The sequence below is a fragment of the Erpetoichthys calabaricus genome, chromosome 7, assembly GCF_900747795.2.
Source record: "Erpetoichthys calabaricus chromosome 7, fErpCal1.3, whole genome shotgun sequence".
Classification (NCBI taxonomy): Eukaryota; Metazoa; Chordata; class Cladistia; order Polypteriformes; family Polypteridae; genus Erpetoichthys; species Erpetoichthys calabaricus.
In genome coordinates this window covers 130,735,658-130,753,130 of record NC_041400.2, presented here as the reverse complement: position 1 = coordinate 130,753,130, position 17,473 = coordinate 130,735,658, and the positions used below count along the sequence as shown (strand labels likewise).

General features: G+C 38.3%; 1 protein-coding gene across 1 annotated transcript in view; it reads left to right on the top strand.

Annotated features, from left to right (window-relative positions):
* The window catches only part of LOC127528765 (uncharacterized), a 162,569-nt gene that overhangs the window by 107,250 nt on the left and 37,846 nt on the right, over positions 1 to 17,473 (top strand). The gene's annotated exons all lie outside the window — the stretch shown is intronic.

Here is a 17,473-nt window from a genome sequence, read left to right as displayed (position 1 = left end):
GTGGTGGTTAACTCAGCTGTAGTTAGATTGGGACTAGCCTGGTGGAATCACAGAAATCAGTGCCATTTCCCACCCCTTTGAATGTAGCAAAAGTTATAGTGCACCCTGAGCACAAATCTTTGGAGGACCACTAGAGAAATGTTGACTGACTTCATGCTGGAGTATCACTGTCACAGTCACAGACACTGTTGTGTAGCTCAATGCAATACAGCTTTTTGTGCCTAAGATTACTGTCTTTAGGGCATTCAGCATTCCATTTATCCCCGTTTGAACTGACTTAGTACATGACAAGTCTCTTTACTGTATTTCCACCACTGGTCTTCCACGCGTGCTTCTTTATACCTTCCAACACCCACAAAGCACAAAAAATATCTATGGCCCCCATCTATTGAGCCTGAAAAAGGTGGAAGCAAATAGTCTGTTTCAGAATTACTATTGAAACACAAGACATTATATTGACACTTAACTCCACCACAGAATGGATATCACTGTAAGTCACCAAGTTCAGCATAGTGGGCTATATATGTCAATACATAGGCTACAAAAATCAAAAACAAATGCTACATATGGCATAATTTTTCTGTATAGGCCTTTTAGACGAACTGATTCCCTCATAGTCTTTTTGACTGTCTTGTTCATAGTACTCCCTTTAGGCCCTATAAAATCCCTAAAAAATGTGCCCTAATCTGTCCTGTCTTGCCCTTAGAAACCAGCGTCCTTCTGCATGCAGTACATCCCATGCTATGTGCTTATGGAAAAGAACACTTAGCTTTTCTCGCTCAGTGTCCAGTTGTCTTGTCCCCTGTCCAGTAGCAAACAATGATGATGTAGTCCCATGGCCTCTTTCAGCAGGATTCTGATGCTTGCTTCAGGTCCTAGTTTCAAAACTTTGCTGTACACAAATCTAGTTAAAAACAGTCCATTCTATTAAATATAAATGTCTGTAGATATATTTGCAAGAAAGTATTTTCCTGTCTTTCAGTCAAGGCAAGCTTGATGTCTTCTTTGCCAACAGCCATTTTTTCTCATTTTCTGGATATTTTTGTTAGATTATTAATCTGTCTGTATTAATTAACTGTTAATTAACTATTAATCTGGACTATCTGAATGCTGTTAATTAGGTATAATTATTAAAAGTGCTACAACTTGCCATACCTTGTCCACCCAGCTAGAGAGACTGAAATAACATTAATGTCTTATTTTAAGGGAGAGTGCTCACATATTTCTTAAAATTCCTGCCTTCTGTCCATGCTCCATAATGACTCCTAGAGCTCTTTAATTACCATCTATCTTTCTCTCTGCTTTACCTATTCTGTATACCATTTTCCTTAGACATTGTTATATGCATATTGTTAGCTCCTCGCAACTTTTTTGCCAGGTATTTCTATAATTGCTCTTACTTTATAATGATTAACCATATACAACCTGTCTGACCAGCAGAAGATGGTAGGATTTCTTTTCTATCTGCCTTTGCATCAGTTTTTGCCGTTGCTGTTGCTGCTGCCTTAGCATTTTCTGTAGTGACCACAGCTGCAACAGCTGATTGGACTGTACAACTAAAAACTTTAGAGATGCTGCTGATGTAGCTGACATGTGCTGGCTGAATGCAAAAAATTCATGATATGTTGCTTATCTTCTGTTAAGTATTCTTATATATTTAGGTTTTTTTGTTATTGGCCAGTTATTTATTTTCAATCCTTGTGGTTCCTGATCAGAGTTGCTTTTATCTGTTTCTCAACTGTGCTAAATATATATTTTCAACTCATTAAGAGAAATTATGTGATACTTGTAGTTAAACCAATTGTTATGAGGTTGTTATATAAAACATTGCATAGGTAAGTCTTGTTTAAATACTTTGATATTTGGTAGTTGGCTTTTCTTTGGTAGTGATAATACTGTAAAAGTGAAAATACTATTTTTCTTCATATTGAAAATCAGTATAATTTATTTACACAACCATTCATAAGGGCTTAAGAAATTATAAAAAAAAAACCTGATTCATCTTACTGTAATTAATCAAACTCTGCAGTAGACTAGTTAATTGCTTTTAGTCTCTCAATGGCACTATTATTAATACTCTAGATTATTTATCAGAATTAGCTAAAATACAGTTAACACCTATGTAAATTGTCTTAATGGAGTGTTGGCTAAAATGAGCTTTCAGAATTGTCTCAGTACAGTTTTGCATATCTTTTAGAAATGTCTGGAATTCTGTTAGTGAGATGTAACACCCATTCTTTCATAACTAATTATATATTTTGGTGTTTTAATGATAGCACCATTATAAGTATCACTTCAGAATCTCCCATAAGTACTCAGCTGGGTTTAAATCTGGGTTAGACAGTAATGGTATTGTTTATATCATTGGCATTCCCTTCATATTATTCTATAATTACCTGCACTCTGTGGATGGTGGGTAGTGTCAATCTGGAAGCTTCCTGTACCATCAGGATGTTTGCCATATGGTCACTTGGAATTGCTTTGTATTGATGTATTTAAAGGATTCTTCAAGGAAGAATTGTTCAAAAACCATGGATAATTAATGCATCACAAACTGTAAAAGGGCCACTGAAATATGTCCATTTTGATGGCTGTGTGGTGAGGCAATTCAAGCTTGTTGTCTTTTGGTGTGTTCGTCTGCTGATTGAGAACAGCATGAGGAATGACTCTGCCAATCATTTGATTTTTCCCACTAAACTGTGTATTTCACACCACTTTACCAACTTTTTTTTGCCAGTGGGGCTTCTTTATAAATATTCTTTATTTTATAACTACCAGTAATATCTCTGTATTAAGGGCTAGTGGGGCACTGTCCTCCCCATTTCCAGGCAGATGGTGTTGTTCTACAGAAGTTAAATAAGTAATAATCTTGTGTCAATGAATATGTTATTAAAATGCTTATATCAAACTGAACTTAGTTATATTTAAATTTTACATTATATGCTCAATGCAATTTCTTATCTATACAAATATGTCTTTTTTTGAATATATGGAATTTTCATTGTGCCTGGCACCACTAGCCTGTTTATTATTTGCTCAAGAAGGCCCTTTGACCCTGTACTGTTCTTGACATATCTTTGCTCATAAGTGCATATGTACAGTCTCCTTTCCACCTTGGGTCTGATAGTCCAGTGCCCTTCTAAGTGATGCTTTTTTTTTTACATGAATTTAAGGGAATGTGAATTTGAAAATCTGGCTGTTTTGGAGTAGTGGTCATCACTGCTTATGAACAAATCAATTACTTACGTACAATACATTTTATAGCACCTTGCCCATTGTACAAAATTTGGAAGTTTGTGAATATTTGTGTTTAGCCTTAATACTGTTCTTTGGTGTTTGTACTATATGACAATGTGTTGATTAATTTTTGTTTTTTTAATTTTTATAGCATTATTTGGCTGACATTTTATCACTGATAGTTTAATACATTATGAAAAGCAGTCTCTGTCCCTCTGTGTGCCAAGCCAATCCAGGAAACTTGAACTGATATCATGTGCTGAGGACAATGGATTTAATCAGAGGAGCATGTCTCCTATATTCTGTTCGCTAAGTGCTCTCTCCATCCCTCTTCTTTATCCACTGTCTCACACACTCATACATATACTGTACATTCTAAAGGGTTTCTCAGGATGGTTCCACCCCTTTCTGACAGCATCTCTGTCCCAGGTTTGTGTGACCCCACCACAATTATCAAGCCAAAATGCCACTTGTGACCACAAGAAACAGCCACAGATACACATCTCAAAACAGACTGCAAAGAAGAAAACAGATAGATAGATAGATAGATAGATAGATAGATAGATAGATAGATAGATAGATAGATAGATAGATAGATAGATAGATAGATAGATAGATAGATAGATAGATAGATAGATAGATAGATAGATAGATAGATAGATAGATAGATAGATAGATACTTTATTAATCCCAAGGGGAAATTCACATACTCCAGCAGCAGCATACTGATAAAAAAACAATATTAAATTAAAGAGTGATAAAAATGCAGCAGGTATAACAGACAGTAACTTTGTATAATGTTAACATTTACCCCACCGGGGTGGAACTGAAGAGTCGCATAGTGTGGGAGAGGAACGATCTCCTCAGTCTGTCAGTGCATCCACTGCATCCACTAAACAGTGTCATCTCCAGACAGAGGAGCAGCTTCAGCGACAGAGTGCTGTCACTGTCCTGTTCCACTGACAGACTGAGGAGATCATTCCTCTCCCAAACTATGCGACTCTTCAATTCCACCCGAGGGGGGGTGGGGGTGGGGGTAAACATTAACATTATTCAAAGTTATTGTCTGTTTTTATCTGCATTTTTATGACTCTTTAATTTAATATTGTTTTTTGTATCAGTATACTGCTGCTGGAGTATGTGAATTTCCCCTTGGGATTAATAAAGTATCTATCTATCTATCTATCTATCTATCTATCTATCTATCTATCTATCTATCTATCTATCTATCTATCTATCTATCTATCTATCTATCTATCTATCTATGATTGACAGGAGCCTGCTCAGCGCCCGTCGCTCTGCCACAGATGTCAAACTGTCCAGTTCCGTGCCTACAATAGAGCCTGCCTACCTCACCAGTTTGTCCAGGCGTCCCTCTTCTTTATGCTGCCTCCCCAGCACACCACCGCGTGGAAGAGGGAGCTTGCCACAACCATCTGATAGAACATCTGCAGCATCTTATTGCAGATGTTGAAGGATGCCAGCCTTCTAAGGAAGTATAGTCGGCTCTGTCCTCTCTTAAACAAAAAAAAAAAGTTAGACATTACATGGAAATACTGTTTATCTTGACTTCTAAAATTGTTGTATTTGTTTCTGACTTTTAAAGTTCATGTTGAGTTTCTTGAAACAAACAACAGCTAAAGCAGTGAAAGGCAGCACATAAACATTGATAGCAAGACAAGAGTTCGTAGTTCTTGGAATACTAAGGTATACTTCAAGAATTTATAGGCACTTTAATTTAAAAGAAGAGAAAAACAAGAAAGGCTGAATGGCAACGCTGAACAGTTAGCTGTTAAGCTGTTGAGATAAATACCCAGCATACTATTAGTTCACAGATTTTTAACAAAGAATAGTTCAGTAAATCTTATAGCTGTCCTGAATGCCTTAGTCATTTTGTGCCTGGAGCATTCTGTGACATTTTTTGTGAAAAAACTACAAATGTTGTATAAAATCATTTATTTGCTGTTTAACCTTACTTATTTAGATTTTTCAGTGGAAAGTGGCCTTATTTTACCATGCTACCACTACCTCTACCACTTATAGACCATGCTTCAAATTATTCCCATACAGTGTCTTACATTATAAAAAATACTTTTTTTATCTCTAGTTGAAAACGTTTGCATGTCTATATAAATGCATGCTTAGATGTATGTGCAAATATAGTATTAAACAATATTTAATGGTCTGTTTCTAATGGAGCTTCCTACTTTCACCTTTGAAGTCAAATGATTCAGAGTTGCTGGTTTAGTTTTTCTTTATATCTGCCATCAGTGTACGGATACCTTGGTCAAGGAATTTGCATTTTTGTGCATCATTGACCCTGCATCCTCTTTTCTGACTTCTGCACCATCTTCACATTAGCCACTCAGTTCAGTTCAATTGAATTTATTATTAGTAAGTTCATTTCCAATTAACTTGTACAGTGCTCCAGATAACCAACAGTTTAAGGTATATGGTACTATGGTGATAAAAGCATGCATTATAAGCATAAGCCATTACATAACATTCTCAAACATACTTAACCCAATTCTCCGTCAGCGGAGCTGGTGTGCTAGAGCCTGAATTCAGCACTGGACAGTGTGCCAGTTCATCACAGGTCCTAGTTACACGTAGATCTATCTATATATCTATACTGGGCCAATTTGGAACCACCAATTAACCTAACATGCACATCTTTAAGGATATAAGTTGAAAACTTCGGACTCTTATACAAAACCCATACAGACATGAAGAGAAAGTATAGCCATGATACTGTCACTGACCAGACATGGAATTGAAACCCAGGACACTGGAAGAATGACATGAGACAACACCATTACCCAGTCAACATAAAACATAGTGTTACAAAATAAATAAATAAACATCATACTGTATATACAAATAAATATTTAGTGTACATACCAACTTGGATAAATGACAAATACAAATTATTTTGATGCCAATGCTTTTTATTTCACATGTGGTCTTTACTTTATGCCATGGCTCATAGAAGAGAGCTATATGATTTTGATAAAAGGCTTATGGCAATTTAAAACTACTGGTGATGTTCTAATGTTGCTAATTTTTCATTAGGAACAGTGCAGATGTAGTATTTGTGCATAATTTAACATTTTTTCTCAATGTATTAATTTTACAGTATTATAAATTTAAGATTTGACTGCTTGCAAATTTACGTATGTAGTAAGTAACAACTTCCATTGTTTGTTACCAGATGCTACATAAGTCATTTTTTTCATCCTATTTAAGTAATACTTTGTTGTGCGAAAAAAACATCTTTGCAGTAAAATATCCATTCATCGCATCAATTTTCATTCCTGCTTAAACCATTGCATAGCACATTCACTAGCACACCCACAGAACATCCACCCTCTTGCAGTCATACAGTGGTTTGATGAGCTTGACTGGGAAGTAACCTATTTGTTATATCCATTTTGTTTAGTACTTCTGAGCCCAACTGGGTATTTATGTAAATTCCTGGAAAAGCATATGACCCAATGTTTTCAAGCTAATCTAACCAGGTAACAATATTAAAACCTGTAAATGAGCAGAAAGATCACTTTCAAAGCTATACTTGTTATGATTTGCAGACTTCAGAAACTTAAATAACACTGGACAAACAATGTTTTTGCTTCTTAAACACTGTACCGTTTCAGAAAAATCTTCAGTTTTGTCATGATTTTTTCTTATATTTGTATCCAAACATTTTCGCTCCTGTAAGTGATTTATCAACAACGGTTTGTGCAGCCTGGGCATGTCCAGGAGCCTCATGTATAAACAGTGCATATGCACAGAAATTTTGCGTACGAACGTTTCCACGCTCAAATCGCGATGTATAAAACCTAAACTTGGCGTAAGGCCAGGCACATTTCCACGGTACCTCATACCCTGGCGTACGCAATTTCTCTGCTCGGTTTTGCAGACTGGTGGCACCCAGCGTCAAAGCAGTGCTACTGTTCCTGTGTGGTTACCCTTTCTTTCTTAGACCCACATTCCTGACGTGGCTTTATAAATACACTGAAATTAACTGCATATTGTTTATTAGTATAATGCATCTGATTGTAATTAACCTGTAGCAATATAATCGGCCAGGGAATAGCCATAGTATTCCAAATACCATAACTGCTTTAGCATTGTTACTCTCACTGCATCTTCTTCTTCTTTCAGCTGCTCCCGTTAAGGGTTGCCACAGTGGATCATCTTTTTCCATATTACTCTCACTGCACCACTTGGAGTATTTATATCACTGTATCTGAGTGGGGAATCACAGCAGCAGCTGATCGGAAAGAGAATTATCGGTATACAGTTTCAAGCACACGCTGCCTCAGCCACGGCAAAACACGTGAAAGCCTTTCCTGTACGGACCTCACGTTTCAGAAACAGTTTCATCCCAAGAACTATAAACGCACTCAATCAAGTTCTTCTTGTAGAACTGTTTGTACTTATAAGTACAATTACCCCACTGTAAACTTGCACTACAATTATAATATTGCACAACCTGCGGCATCTTTATAAAGCGCGTATGATGACGATACGATTTTTAAGATGAAATGCAGCAAAATATGTTGCTTATAGTATACAGATAAAACTTTAACTTCATTTAAGTAATCTGTATTGTTAATAATTAATCATGTGAGGACACGGTGCCGCAGCGCTAGCTAGTTCACAGATTGCTCCTGCCTTGCGCTGTATTATTGCTGGTGCTGACGCAACACTGGAAGGATAGACGGATAGAATAATTAAACATGTACTACGAAGACATTTCAATGTTCCTTAAAAGTTTTGAAGAATCGGCGTTCTAAGCTTACAGATGGCTTAACGTCTATTACAGAGCTGATTGTGTGGCGATTGGGTATTTGGATAAAGAAAAGTATGGACAGGAATTGGAGGTTAGTACATTTGAAAGAGACAGTACTTCTGTAATAAATTATTTCATCGAAGGTTGCGCATGGCGCAGCAAGCCTCTTGCGTGAGATATGAACAATCACTGCACCACCGTGTTCCCATGTTTAATAACATGCTTTCATTCCTATCATCATGAAAAAGATATCACGTATACATCTCAGTATTTTAATTATTCAGAGAGCTGTAATATCACGAATGTAATGGATTCTGTGTCCTGTCGGAGAAAGAGAAAGAACGGAAGCACATAGTGATTCACACACATAGAGCACATAGAAGATCAAACACAGAACAAAGCATTTAACGTGCTACTTTAGTTGCGATGGGATTTGAGAAACTAGTAAAATAAACGATTTTAAGATGAAGTTTATGATGTTCTACTTTAATTACAAAATAAACTATGTGATTAAAGTGTAAATTTCGAGATTAAAGTTGACATTTCGTGCTTTTTTCCCCACTGTGTGCCTATTTTTTTTCTCTGTACCCTAATAAGCTTTCATATGACACTCAGACGGTCTGCTACGACTTGCCTTTTCACAGCGACTTTGATATCTGACAACTTCTTTTTTTATTTCGGCACTGTGTGACTTTGTGAACTTGAGCTTTCGAGTTTCTCCGACACTATGTCACTCGATCAACTTTCTTTTGTTGATTATACCACTGTTTAAACCAACAAATAGTACGTTTTTCCTTTGCCTCCACTTGGTATTCGCTTAAATTCTTATATTTTCCCCTGTGCTTTTCCCATTGTCTTTTCACAGAAGGCTATTTATATCGATTTGCATATTCAAAGGGGCATAATTCTGGGAGGAGTTGGGGCGGGACAGAAGGCGCATGCACGTGTGTTACTCTTCACGCTGATCGGGATTTATGCAGTGGAAGAACGTGAAAGTTTGCATACACACAGATTCCTGCATCTGGATTTTTCTGTGCGTACACACATTCCCGCTTTTGTGCTTATGCCATGTTATAGTGTGAGTTCTACGCACGGCGTTATACATGAGGCCCCAGGCATGGAATCAGGCCAGGTTGGAAGCTGTTCTGTGGAAGTTGACATCCTGGGCATGCCTGGGCAGCTCTGAACGAGCTTGACACTGTCTCAGCATGCTATAAAGGTGGCTTGCATACACCAATCCTGCTCATTTGGTTAATATAGATAGTCAGTATGTATGTGTAGTATCAGTATAGTAAAGTATAGTATCTGTAGCAATATAACAGTAAGTAAGCTTGATGCTATAGACGTTTTGGTGTCGGGCGATATGTCTCGTTAATGTCGTAACAGCCGTGATACATTCTGCTATATCTGTGGCGATTATACACTTGCGCCTCAGAGACGTTGGATGACTGCTTTTGTGAAGAAAGCTTATCATCTGTATTTCGACTGCAAAATTGGTGATCAGGAGAAGAAATGGGCGCCTCACATTAGCTGTGCGACATGTGCTGTTAGTCTGAGAGCCTGGCTCAGAGGCACTCGAAAGACGATGCCATTTGCTGTTCCGATCATATGCCGAGAACAGAAAGACCATGTGATGGACTATTACTTCTGTTTGACTAATGTGTCTGGTTTCTCTGCCAAAAACAAGAAGTCAATTGAATATCCTAATCTGCCTTCAGCAATGAGACCCGCGCCACATGACTACAGTCTTCCAATTCTGAAACCACCAGAGGATTGAACCTTAGACGAACCAGATGAAGAAACTGCAATGCAGGGTACTGACAGTGATACTGACCCAGATTTTGAACCGTGCTCATCAGGCGATCCACATCTGATAACACAGTCCGAATTGAACGATTTGGTCAGAGATTTGGGTCTGTCAAAAGCAGAAGCCGAGCTGCTGGGTTTGAGACTGCAGGAATGGTACTTGTTGTCACCAGGTATGAAAATTTCTGTTTCGAGGCCAACATCATGATAGAACCAAATTTTTTGCACAAGTCGACAGTCTCTGTTTCTGTTGTGACATTGAAGGATTGTTCATGACCTTGGGTTGTGAATACAACCTGGAACAGTGGCGTCTCTTCATTGATTCATCAGTGTTAAGCCTGAAAGCTGTTCTGCTACACAATGGCAACGTTTATCCTTCAGTACCTGTTGGCTATGCAGCACACATGAAAGAAATGTATGAGAATATGGAAGTGTTGCTTAAGCACGTCCAGTATAGCAGGTACAACTGGAATATCTGTGGAGATCTTAAAGTCGTTGCTCTGTTACTAGGACTGCAGCTCACCTATACAAAGTACTGTTGTTTCATCTGTGAATGGGATAGCCCTGCCAAAGAGTCGCACTATCCTCGACAGAACTAGCCACTCTGTAAAAAGTTAGTTCCAGGATAGAAAAATGTGGCACATGAATTGTTTGTTGATCCGGCAAAGATATTTTTGCCTCCTCTTCACATAAAACTGGGACTCATGAAGAATTTCATGAAGCACTGAACAAGAAAGGCAAAGGTTTTCGTTATTTAAGACAGATGTTCCCAAGAATAACTGACTCCAAGATCAAAGAGGGCATTTTTGTTGGCCCCCAGATCAGACATGTTATGAGTGACAAGTGGTTTGAAGATCTGCTAGTTGGGCCTGAAAAAATTGCCTGGAAAGCCTTCAAAGACGTTGTTGACAATTTTATGGGCAATTATAGAGCCCCAAACTACATTCAGCTGGTAGACAAACTTCTCAAAGTATACAAGACAATGAAGTGCAACATGTCACTCAAGATTCATTTTCTCAACTCACACTTGGACTTCTTCCCCGCAAATCTCGATGCTGTCAGTGACGGACACGGTGAAAGGTTTCACCAGGACATTGCTACGATGGAGAAACGATACCAGGGCAGCTGGAATCCGTCAATGCTTGCTGACTACTGTTGGACACTGCAACGTGATGCACCAGACATTGAATACAAAAGAAAATCAGGAGCAAAACACTTTTAATTCTGTTGAATTGAATAGCTTATGCGAAACATAAACGTGACTAAATACGTTATTGTCAGTAAACATATAAATGTCTATTTCTCAGAGTTCCTACGTGATGCAGTAAAACCAAAACTATATTTGTGCATACCCAGTAGGTACCTGTCACAATCAGTAACATTTCAGGATGCAAGACTTGTCAAAAAAATTGTTGTGCAGTGTAATGCTTCACCTCCAGGACTAGGTCTCAAAATTCAGAGAAGGCTTCTAAACATTAAGTAAGCCTGGAACTGGACCTGAAACTTAAGAGGCAGGCTTCTTCTGGCCTGCACACAAACACAACAAAATGGGAGAGGAGAACTACTGTATTAAAACCCCAGGCTTCAAATAATGAAACACTGTTCCTTAATGTAATAGAGTTTATTTGATAATAGATTACAAAAAAACAAATCAAAATAAGACCAAAAGATTTCAATTGAATAATAGAAAAACAGAAATGAAAGTATTTATATATTTGGCTGACACCTTTATCCAAGGTGATTTGCAACATTTATGATACAATTTTTTTACATTACTTCTGGTTTTCCAATTGGAGCACAGGCAGGTCAATTGACTTGCTCATGGTCATATCAGTGTCAATAGCAGGATTTGAGCCTAAAACTTCAGGTTTTGAAATCCAGACTACTACACCATCAAACATTAGTACTTAAAAGAATCAGAAATGACCTAACAACACTGACAAAGATACTTTAGAGAAGAACTAAGGCTTCATAACCCTCTTCAAAGACTGAAGGTGGTTCTTCAGCTGCCGTAATGGGGGGCATACCTAATTAGGTTCAACATACAATACACATGACTAAAATCAAACTTTATAATTTATAAATCAAATAAGGACATAATAATTAAGAAACAAGACTAAAGTTCATTAAGAAATCATTGAGACGTGATCTTCTGAAGAGAGACAGAGAGACACTTCAGAGAGGCAGAGACACTTTCACTTCCCACGACACGCAAAGCCACGCAAGTCACATCATACTGACATCCATTGGAAGCATGTTCCCTTCAGACGGTGACCTAGGCAAGGAAAGTAATAATCAGCCCGGAACAAGTGGAATTGAAAACCTTGCAGGTCCAAACGGGGTCAGAAATAAAAGACAGAGTGAAAGACACAGTAGAACTTCATAAAGACGTTCAAAAACGTTGGCGAAGTACACATGCAGAGCAGGTTACAGATTATGAAAGCAGTGGAATTCGAAAGGCTCAAAAAAAACTTTGGTATGATACACACGCAGAGCAACTTCAAAAATATGACAGTACAGTGATCCCTCCTCCATCGCAGGGGTTGCGTTCTAGAGCCCCCCGCGAAGGTGAAAATCCACGAAGTAAAAACCATATGTTTATATGGTTATTTTTATATTGTCAAGCTTGGGTCACAGATTTGCACAGAAACACAGGAGGTTGTAGAGAGACAGAAACTTTATTCAAACACTGCAAACAAACATTTGTCTCTTTTTCAAAAGTTTAAATGTGCTCCATAACAAGACAGAGATGACAGTTCCGTTTCACAATTAAAAGAATGCAACCATATCGTCCTCTTCAAAGGAGTGCGCGTCAGGAGCAGAGAATGTCAGAGAGAGAGAGAGAAAAGCAAACAATCAAAAATCAATAGGTTTTGTTTGGGCTTTTAAGTATGAATGTCAGAGAGGGGGAGATAAAAGCAAACAATCAAAAACCAATAGGTGCTGGTTGAGCTTTTAAGTATGAGAAGCACCGTGCGGGAAGCATATCGCTTGACAAAGCAGCCACAAATTAGCCCAGCAAGGAAGGGAGCAATGTGAAGGTAGTTTTTCATCATTTTTTAGACAAGCGTCCGTATCCTCTAGGGGTGCGAACAGCCCCCCTGCTCACAATATATTTGAGGAGTTTTATTTAATACGTAATACGTGCTCTGATTGGGTAGCTTCTCAGCCATCTGCCAATAGCGTCCCTTGTATGAAATCAACTGGGCAAACCAACTGAGGAAGCATGTACCAGAAATTAAAAGACCCATTGTCCGCTGAAATCTACAAACCAGCAAGAAATCTGCGATATATATTTAAATATGCTTACATATAAAATCCGCGATAGAGTGAAGCTGCGAAAGTCAAAGCGCGATATAGCGAGGGATTACTGTACTAAAATTTGAAAGTGTCAAAAAAAAGAGTACAGATCGCATTCACGCAAACAAGCAGAAATTATTACTAGGTGATATAATGGACCAGCAAAAAGAGATTGAATATATGGTGTCAAACACATGCGAGTAGGAGGCAGCTAAAGGGTCTGAGTAAGCGTAATAAAACATCCGACCAGGGGGCAGCGGAGTGCGATGACTGTCTTTCTCAGTTTCCTACAGACCTTTCCCGGGAAATCCTGCAAGGTTCCGGCGCCTCAGAAGATGTCACTTCCGAAGCCGGCCCCTTTGATGACGTCACTTCCGAAGCCGGCCCCTTTGATGACATCACTTCCGAAGCTGGCCCCTTTGATGATGTCACTTCTGGTTCCGGCCATTTTGATGACATCGGTTACTCTCCAAACCTTTAAAGCCTCCATCTTGGGCTACTATAGTCAGTTCTGTTCTGGACTGTGTGATATGCACATCATGCTTCTGATTTAAAACCCTTTTGCAGCTGGGAAAAACAATATACGGCTGGCTGCCCCAAACCTTTATGATGTCTTGGACTCTTAGCTGTCACAATGGACATAGGTGATATGTCGGAAGTATGTAGATATTGTAAGACTTTAAAGTTTAAGTCGGAGACATGTAGATCGTCTAATTCGTGTTGTCATCAGGGAAAAGTACTGCTGCTTCCCAATGAAGAGGCGTATCTGCAAGAATTAAAAGATTTGTTGTTTGGTGAAAGTGAAATCCACAAACTCTACAGGCAAAATATACGCGTCTACAATAATCTTTTTTTAGCATCATTCAATGCACAAAACTTTGATTTACACAATAATGGACCATATGCTATGAGAATCTGTTTTCCTGCAACAATTACAGCTACGTATATTTATGTTCACGGAGAAGCGATGCAACATACAATCGACAGAGTTAAATGATCTGACGTAATAGAAATTATACAGCCAATAATGGGTATAAATCCATACGTCCACAAGTATCGCACTTTACACTAAATTTATCAGGAAAACGCGAACAAAGAAATTTTCTTGGATTTCTATATGTATCCGAAAGATTACAGTCACATTTATAATAAATCAACATGTGACGAATTATCAGCAGTGATAATTTCGAAAGACGGAGATATCCAAGACAGAGTAGATATTCGTGTATATCCAAAGGCAAAGCATGTTTCGTCATTTATGTCAAATACATCGCCACATGCCAATCCTTTACTCTTTCCTTTGCTTTTCCCAGATGGCGATACAGGATGGTCATTCAATATGAAGCAAACATATTCAGAAAAACGAATAACAAAACCACCGATACGTTTCCATGTATTTAACCCACTTCTATCATTGACGTCTATCGCAACATTACATTATTAATGCGTATGTAAAACTCACAGCTAATCGTTTCTTCTTTATTAAATCGAATCAAGCTAAATTTAGAATGAAACATATGCAAGGTCTCATTGATCACGTTCAAAATTCAAATATCAATAGTTCAGACAAGTACAAAATAGGTAAAGCAGTAATATTACCATCATCATATTAAGGTAGTCCAAGAGCATTGCAACAGTTATATAATGATGCAATGGCAATATCCAGAACTATCGGTCAGCCAGATTTATTTATTACAATAATGTGCAATCCACAATGGCCAGAAATCTGCAGCTTCTTGAGAATAATGCCACCGGCTACATCGTCTCTGGATATTCCCACTCCTGTAAGTAGATTGTTTTATCAAGCAGACCCCAAACCCAAAAAAACATACAGACACCAACAAATTCCAAACACGAAAGCCATTTACTGAGGTAAAAGAGCAAATAACAAAGAGTATACAGAAGGAGGGAAGCACAGTGCATAGCAAAACTAGACTCATTCAGGCTTACCCCTTTCTTGAAAACTACTTTTTAATCCCACCTTGATTCTTAAAACCTGTGTTTTCCTGGACGTTGTCCTACTCACTCCTGGTGAGCCATTGTCACTGCTCCACTCTTGCCTCCAAAGTCTGGCTGACTGAGGGTAGGAGATCCTTTTTCAAGGACAGTGCAAAACCACTTCCAGGGTCTCTGCCAATTGACTAGATCAGGGGTCGGCAACCCGCAGCTCTGGAGCCGCATGCGGCTCTTCAGCCTCCTTGTAATGGCTCCTTTTGGCCGTGACAAAAAAAAAAAAAACATGAAAATGAATAATGGCAATTTCTTAATTTAATTTGTATATAATATATGTAATATATATAATGTTTATTTACTACTACTACTGTTATACACTTTAACATCTAATTTTTATTTTTATTTATAATTTGTCAACTAAAATATGCGTCACATCTACGTCTATAGCCCTCGCCTTTACCTGCAGGTGGCTTCTGGAGTGTGTGACCCCTGCACTAACCATGAATAAATCCCAAAAATGAAAAATCCCAGAAGAGAACAGAGAGTTTAATTCTGCGTGGACAGAAGCATTTGCCTTCACCGCCAACGACGCTGGCTTACCGGTGTGCTTAATATGTGGCGATAAATTATTGAACAACAAAAAATGTAACTTTGAACGACATTTTCGAAACAAGCACTCAGCATTCACTGAAAAATACCCAAGTGAAGATGAGCGAAAGAGAGCAATTTCGGAACTGCAACGAAAAGCTGAACAGAGCAAACATACTTTCAAAAAGTGGATCACTTCTCCACAATCAACTACAGCTGCTAGTTTTGTGGCAGCTCAAGAGATCGTAAGGAGGGGTAAGCCGTTCACAGACGGAGAATACATGAAAGAATCGTTCATAAAAATATCAGAGCATCTATTCTCTGACTTTAAATGTTTTGGTGTTTGAGCGCATGATTACAGTGTTTGCCAGAGATGTACAGAAAGGTACACTCTCTCACTTCCCCTCCCTGAGAGAGTTCAAAGCAGTGAACATTCACATAAATTGTGATTATTTCCACCGTACAATTATTGCAATGCAAGCTGCATTTAGAGAAAGATTCAGTGAGTTCAGAAAGAAAAAAAACACTCTCTCCTTCCCTGGACATCGACCCATCCCTGCTGAACACATCCGCATTCACAGGAGTAAGTAAGCCCGATCTAGAAATTGAACTGGCCGCATAGCGGATAAAGATTTATGGGTGTCCAAGTTCAAATGCCTGACAGCGGATCTTGAAGAAGTCGCCCGTCAGAAGGCTACTCTCGCTAAAGAGCACAAATGGACTGATATTGAAAACCTCCCCAAACCCGACAAACTTGTTTTCAATACATGGAGTGCCATTCCCGAAACATATATGAACATGAAAAAATATGCATTTGGAGTCCTGTCCATCTTTGGCTCAACATACTTATGTGAGCAAGTTTTCTCAAGAATGAACTTCATAAAGTCCAAATATCTCTCCCACCTCACACATGAGCCTGCAGTCCTGTGTGAAGGTCAAAGTCACATCGTATAGCCCCGACATAGAACAACAACAACATTTATTTATATAGCACATTTTCATACAAAAAGTAGCTCAAAGTGCTAGAGATGATCTGCAGCGAACTTCAGAAACAGAAATCACATTAAACAGGTGAGAACAATAGCATTTAATAGGCTAATATTTAAAAAAAAAAAAAAAAAAAACACATTTATTTCAGACCCGGAGCTGATGTAGGTTTTTTTGTATGTTCAGGTGCTTCAGTTGATTGCTGGCTGAGAGGGAAACCTGAAGAGGATGAGAGCACACTGAAATGGAATTTTATGTTTACTTTTTTAAAGCTGCTAAGCTACAGCTAAATGTTTTATTTATATTAAAGTGGGCTAGTTTTTATTTTAATTTTATACAGGTATAGGAAGGACTCAAATAGGCCTGCAGAGTTCAGTTAAATTTATTTCAAAGTAGGCCTACACATGCACACTGCACTTCTGTTTGTTGTATTCCGTGGTTGTAACATGTAAAATCTAAAAAAAGATTAAAACTTTTAAAAGTTTATAAGCTGTGTTATGTTTTGCGGCTCCAGACTATTTTTCTTTGGAGGAAGAGGGAGCAAAATGGCTCTTTTGATAGTGAAGGTTGCAGACCCCTGGACTAGATAGTAGTTCTGGGTCATCCTTGTTCTTTGCATGGAATGCAGCCATGTCTTCAAAGGACCAGGCTTTCATACATCTAGCTCAAACATCTAGAATAACCAAGAATTTTCTTTTTTTCCTTCACTCCACAAGTTCTTTACCCTGCCTGGTACAGGACTGTCCAGGCAGTGGTCCAAGGCAGCTCCAAAATGGCTTCTTGGCCTCTCATCAGAAAATTAATCCA